Raw genomic sequence first — 7,146 nt, 5'->3', positions numbered from 1 at the left:
ATAACAAATGAGTTGCATAACCCACATAGACAACGTGCTTCCTCCTCACTTCAGCAGGCGTGCAAACATTTACTTATAAACTTTGATGTGAATTTTTGTTTCTATTCCAAATAATGGATGCTGGAGGATTTAGAGGCTTGGGGTAAGGAGAATTAAAAGAAAAAAACTGCTATGCCACCCTAACCGGGATCTACTCCAAGAGATTTACTCCCAGGAAAGTGTTTTTAGGATTGCAGCATTAGTCTGTGATGTTAATTGATTAACTGGCTAAAACAATCCATTGAAAGATGCTAGGGTTGCCAACTACTTGGAAAAAATATGTCCTGCCCTTTTAACAGAGGCTTAATGGTATGATATTTACCAGGTGAGGGTTCAGTGGCCCATTTCACACATTAAAGGGGCAGGACATTTTTTCCCCTCCAGGTTGTTGGCAACCCTAAAAGGTGCCTTGATTAATAGGCAGGAGATACCTGCGCTAATTGTGAGGTGGGACGCATCATTGTAGAAAAAGCTTCCTTTCCCAACACTTAAATAGACATGCCCGTACATGTCTTCTGTGACCTATGGGTAAAAAATAGGAAAGTATGTTTTTTTCCTTTGAAATAAAACAGAAATCCAGTGGCATTTTAAAGACTAACAAAATTTGACTCATGAAAGTTTATCCTAGAATAGACTGTTAGTCTTGAAGGTGCCAGCGGAGTTTAATTTTATTTTGCAGCAACAGACTAACACGTGATTTTTATAAGCCATTTTGTGCATTGAAGAAGTAGAATATAAATATTTTAAATAAATACATTGATATGTAGCATCTTAGAGCCCTATTAAAAGTGTTTGACAAATTGATGCTTAATATCATTGCTTTCAGGGTATGAAAACACTAGGTTTAGGCAACAAGCCAAGGTAGGTCTACTCAGAAGTAAGTCCCATGTTATTCATTGGGGCTTACTCTCAGGAATGTGTCCTCATGATTGCAACCTCAAACTCGGGTGTAACCTCCTTGGAGAAAGATTAGGATAAATATAATAAGCAGACAAAGGTTCCTTGAAGGACACGATGGGTTTCTAACAAATCTTTCAACATACTCACCAAACTACAAATCCCAAGATTCTTTGAGGGAGCAATTAGAGTTGCCAACCTCCAGGTGGGGCCTGGAGACCTCCCATTATTAGGGTTGATCTTCAGATGACAGAGATCAGTTCTCCTGGAGAAAACGGCTGCTTTGGATGATGGACTGTATAGTTTTGTACCCTGGTGAGGACCCTCCCCATTCCTGGGCTTCACCCCCAAAATCTCTAGGTATTTCCCCGCCCAGAGATGGCAACCCTAGGTAGTTAATGTGAGTCAAAGACCCTGGTATACGTTTAAATGTAGATATGAACTGGTGGAGAGCTGTGCTGAAGATCTGGTTGTAAAAGATTGTTGTGATCGTTAACTCGGGAGCAAATGGTACTTGCAGATTCTTTTATAAACCTAAAACCTGAATTAACTGAGATGACAACAGATAGTAGTACTTAGAAACACAATTGCACAACTCTTTATGAGTACCTGGTTATAGCTGTCTGTAATTTTCCACAAAATACTGCTGCGTGGCAGAAATTTTCCAAGCTCTCCGGCCACATAACAAGGTGGCTTTTTGTATGAGATGTACCAGTTTTACACAGGAGTTAAAGCAGTGTGTGACTAGACAGCCTCAGTGGGTGACACTCACTTGCAGAGTCGATCCAGTGGTCTCAACCTGTACAAAAAAAAATTGATCGCCATTGGGATTATCCTCTACTTTACAATCTTCTCCCTCTCTTGCAATGGAAACATCGGCAGATGACAGATACCGCAGGGATAACTGCTGCAGTGAAGCCTATAAGTAGTTTTATGGTGTGTCATAAAGACTGAGAGATTTGTTGTGGCATGAGAGGCTTTTGTGGCTGAACCAGAGCATGCACACATCTGATTAAGTGGGTTCCAGTCCAGGAAAGCGCATGTTGCAATAAATCTGTGAGTTTTGAATGGGCCACAAGACGCTTGTTTAATCTGGAGATGCAGTCTTGAGAAGCCGAGAGCTAGCTGGCAGTTGTATACAGAACAGAACATCTGAAACTACGGTACTCTCTTTTATATTATTAGCAGGAAAGAGCAAGAGTCCAGTAGCACCTTAAAGACTAACAAAATTTCAGTGCATGAAAGCTGGTACCCTGCCAGAAATTTTGTTAGTCTTTAAGGTGTGCTATTGGACTCTTGCCTTGACCTGGATGGCCCAGGCTAGCCTGATCTCATCAGATCTCAGAAGCTAAGCAGGGTCAGCCCTGGTTAGTATTTGGATGGGAGACCACCAAGAAATACCAGGGTTGCTGTGCAGAGGAAGGCACTGGCAAACCACCTCTTGCCATGAAAACCCCAAAAAAGGGGTCGCCATAAGTCAGCTGTGACTTGACGGCACTTTACACACACACACACACACACACTGGACTCTTGCTCTTTTCTACTGCTAGTGACAGACGAACATGGCTACCCATCATTATTTATATTATTTGATTTTACTATATGGCTACTGTGCACTTCTTTGGAAGCTTTGGAAGCTGTCACTTCTGCCAGGACTTTCTTGGAAAAACAGGCCTTCCTTTCCCATGGGACTTGTTCTACACTGACCACCCATGAGCATAATTCACTGTGATTTTCTTCTACCAGTGCACTTTCAGGGTATACATATCTGATGACGTGAACAAAACTAGATCCCTGCAGCATAGCAACAAGTCTTGTAAACATGATTTATTGAAACAAAAAGGGAGGGAGAGGAAGGGGGATAGGAGAAGCTGCCAAGAGTCTCTGTAGATAACAGTCTCCGCTGGTGCACGATCAAGGCCAGATCTGATCATTTAACAGGGGAAAGAGGAACAGAAAAATATATTTTATGGGTCACGCTGCTGTGCATTTTAGTGGTGGGACAGGAACATATGCTGTTACCATTTTCAGAACTGCTGCGGCATTTGTAATCAGTTGCCTCTCAAGTTTGTGCTTCAAAGGAAACATCCCGAGAGTGAATTACTTGAGAACCTTGCTAGTTAGAAAAAGTCAGAGGCACCCAGAGTTGGCTTGTGCAAATGAGACCAGGAATGTGGATCAGAGTGAACATCCACATGACTCCAATGTGCAGGCCTTCTACTCTATCTCCCCTGCAGAGCATGTTCTATCCTGTCCCCAACTGACTCCCTGTCACTTCTGCCAAGACTTTCTGGGAAAAACAGGCCTTCCTTTCCCATGGGACTTGTTCCAAGGCATACCGGGGTGCTGTACCTCCTTCTAGGTGTCAGAACAAGAACTGATCTGATGAAGGTTTGTAAAGTCCAACATCCTGCTTCTTAGGTACCTGCAAGGGGGACATGAAGATGGATAGTTTCCCCTTGTTGCTTGTCCCTAGCATCTAGTATTTCAAGGTATTCTGCCTCTGCTAGTGGAGGTTCCATCCAAACACCATACCTTACAATGGAATTCTCATATAGGCTAAATAGCTTCACATAGGCCAGGGGGAAATGGTCTGATCCAAAGGGAAGGAATCCTCTCCTTGTTTTTAAATGCATCTTATCACAATAAAATTACTGAAGACAAATGTTTGTTTCTGCCTCAACAGCCTCCAGTTTTGGCAGCCGGCTTGAAAGGATGGCATGTTGATTCCACCAGTAAGAGTCTGGCCAGCTGGTAAGCTTGCCAACACGGGGCCTTAGTTTGAGGCTGCACTCCTAAATACTAGGATTTAAACCCTGACCATATACAGGATTCTTTCTCCATGTCCAGTAATAATTCCAACTCATTCCTAATCATAACAGATTGTCTTCTGGCCAGAATCTTACAGGGTGGATGAAAATTTCATCCTCTTACATCAGCTGCCAAAACAGGAAGTAAGACGTAAAAGGCACACGCACACACACACACACACACACACACACACAGCTATTCAGTATTTTCCTTGGCATTGCCCTACATTCTATAAAAAGATGTTGGTAAAAAAGCACTCTACACATGCTCAAAGCTTCAGCATTTTCATGGTGGCTTACACAAAAAACAATTGCATCCCATCAGAATAAAACAGTACATATTCAGAAGCACTATGCCCTTGCGTGTATGTGTAAAGTGCCGTCAAGTCGCAGCTGACTTATGGCGACCCCTTTTTGGGGTTTTCATGGCAAGAGACTAACAGAGGTGGTTTGCCAGTGCCTTCCTATGCCCTTAGGGGGCTTAAAAAGAAATTGCTCTCTTTAACACAACTTTGCCAATGGGCTTTATATACAAACAAACAAACATTCATGCAATGAATAATACACTTATGGAATTAGATGCCACAAGATGTAGAGGCCACTAGTATACCTGGGTTTAAAACCCAGACGTGTCAATTTCTAACAGTGAAATCCTACTGCATTGACTGTTGGATTTCCCAGCTTGTTGATTGTATTGCCTTTTCGGTGTAATCTGTCTTGAATCCCAGACTATAATGTAAATAAAAATAAAGTAATGAAACGGGACTAACAACGCAGCCGCTGGACCCTGTTTACAAAGATGTCAAGTCTTATTTAATTCAGTTGAGCTTAATCCCAAGAAAGAGTTGCACAGGATCACAGCCTAATATTTGCTCGACAGGGGCATCGATAGCTTTTAGCCACAATGGTTGAATGGAACTTCCATGTCCAGAGGCAGTGTACCCACCATATGCCAGTTGCTGGGCGGAGGCAATCTCGCCTTTCCTGGATCATGTGGTTGGCCACTCTCATGAACACACGAAGCTGCCTTCTACTGAATCAGACCCCTTGGTCCATCGAAGTCAGTACTGTCTACTCAGCCCAGCAGCGGCTCTCCAGGGTCTCAGGCAGGGGTCTTTCACATCACCTCCTTGCCTACACCCTTTATTTAACTGGAGATGCCAGGGATTGAACCTGGGGCCTTCTGCATGCCAAGCAGATGCTCTACCACTGAGCCACAGCCCCTCGGGAAACTGGACACTGGATTAGGCGGCTCTTTGCTCTGATCCAGTGGAATCATGCGGAAAGTGCATTAAGAACATAAGAAAAGCCCTGCTGGATCAGACCAAGGCCCATCAAGTCCAGCAGTCTGTTCACACAGAGGCCAACCAGGTGCCTCTAGGAAGCCCACAAACAAGACGACTGCAGCAGCACCGTCCTGCCTGTGTTCCACAGCGCTTAATATATTTGGCATGCTCCTCCGATCCTGGAGAGAATAAGTATGCATCATGACTAGTATATAGGGTTGCCAGGTCCCTCTTTGCAACCGGTGGGAGGTTTTAGAAGCGGAGCCTGAGGAGGGCGGGGTTTGGGGAGGGACTTCATTATCATAGAGTCCAGTTGCCAAAGCGGCCATTTCCTCCAGGGGAACTGATCTCTATCGGCTGGAGATCAGTTGTAATAGCAGGAGATCTCCAGCCAGGACCTGGAGGTTAGGAAATTAGTACAAGAACATGCTGAGATATCTGCAAAAACAGTTTGTATTGGAAAACCAAACAAACAATAACAGCAAAGTGCTATATACAGAAGTGACAAATCACATCAGTGAAGTGCTATGTACATAAATTGCCATAAGCATATACAGCAATCTCGGCATATATTTTTCATATCCTAAATGCAGGTAGATGTTCAATGGATGTTCATATTACTGAAGAACAAGATGGAATGCTGAAAAAAGATCGTTTCGGAGTCTTCTTCAGTCCCACATATTTCACCATAAGTGTATGTGTTCACTTCAATGAAGATTAAACAGTTCCTCATAAGAATACATGGTCTTGCTATATTCAATTTTCATAAAGATCTGTAGTACAGTAGTCTTAAGAATTTTAAAGCAGACCAGGTGCACAGCTTCTTCATTGAAGTGAACACATACACTTATGGTGAAATATGTGGGACTGAAGAAGACTCCGAAACGATTGTATCCCAGCATTTCATCTTGTTCTTCAGTAATATGAACATCCATTGAACATCCACCTGCATTTAGGATACGGAAAATATATGCCTAGATTGCTGTATATGCTTATGGCAATTTATGTACATAGCACTTCACTGATGTGATTTGTCACTTCTGTATATAGCACTTTGCTGTTATTGTTTGTTTGGTTTTCCAACACACATGGTTTTTGCAGATATCTCAGCATATTCTTGTACTAATTTCCTAACCTATGGTAACAGTACAGAGATGTTTGTTTTTTGTTGGTTAGGCCCTGGAGGTTGGCCACTCTAACTAGTGAAGTGCCCTGGTTGTCTTATAGAGTCCAATGAAGACAACTAGGAGGAGGTTAAAATAAGCAACACTTCTTTATTTAGCTCAACAGAGAGACCCTGGGGTGAAATAACCCCAAATAAGATGCAGAGTTACTCACCCGAGAAACAAAGGAAAGTCAGTATCATTTATGCATTCGCATGGGGCGGGCCCATGGCTGCTGACAAGCAGATTGATACACAAAAGCACCAATTCACATTAAGTGTCTACTTAGTGTCTACTCTAATTAGCATAGCCATAGATATTGGCCGAAGGCTGTCTCTAAGCTAGTTCTAGGTGTTGTGATCTTAGTAACTAGAAAACACATTCCTAAGGATGAAGGTAATTCAGAGCTCTGTACTGGCGAGAGGCCGTACCAGGCACAGAGAGCATGATTTGCTGGTTCACGGCTCCCGGATGCCCACTTCCCAAAGCTTCCATGCGCGCGCGTATGAATACATAGGGCGAAAACGCATGGTCCCTTTATCCTCCTTTAATCCCTGTTTCAGCCAGGATCAGACGCATGCGTTTCGCTTAACGCGTGTTCGATCCTGGTTAAAACAGGGATTAAAGGAGGATCAAGCGACCGTGCGTTTTCACCCGCCGTGTTCTCAACCAGCCCTTATACCTGGGCATCACAGCAGCAACCCCGGAGACCCCCTCTCCTCCACGAACAAGCCCACCCCCCTCTGGAAGCCTTCCAAGCCGGCAGCCTTGGCCGCACTCTGCACTTGCTCAGAGGCCCCCAGTGGGGCCCTAACCCTGGGAAGCCAAAGAGGCCTGCGTTCCTCCGACAAGGGGAGGAAAGGCCAGAGTTTGCGCGCGGGGGGGGGGGAGCTAGAGCCCAGCACCTCCCCGCCCCCTTGCTCCTCCCCCCTGTCCGGGTTCTCCAACCGG

Source organism: Euleptes europaea, chromosome 13, assembly GCF_029931775.1.
Source record: "Euleptes europaea isolate rEulEur1 chromosome 13, rEulEur1.hap1, whole genome shotgun sequence".
In the NCBI taxonomy this organism is placed as follows: Eukaryota; Metazoa; Chordata; class Lepidosauria; order Squamata; family Sphaerodactylidae; genus Euleptes; species Euleptes europaea.
This window is presented reverse-complemented; position numbering follows the sequence as displayed.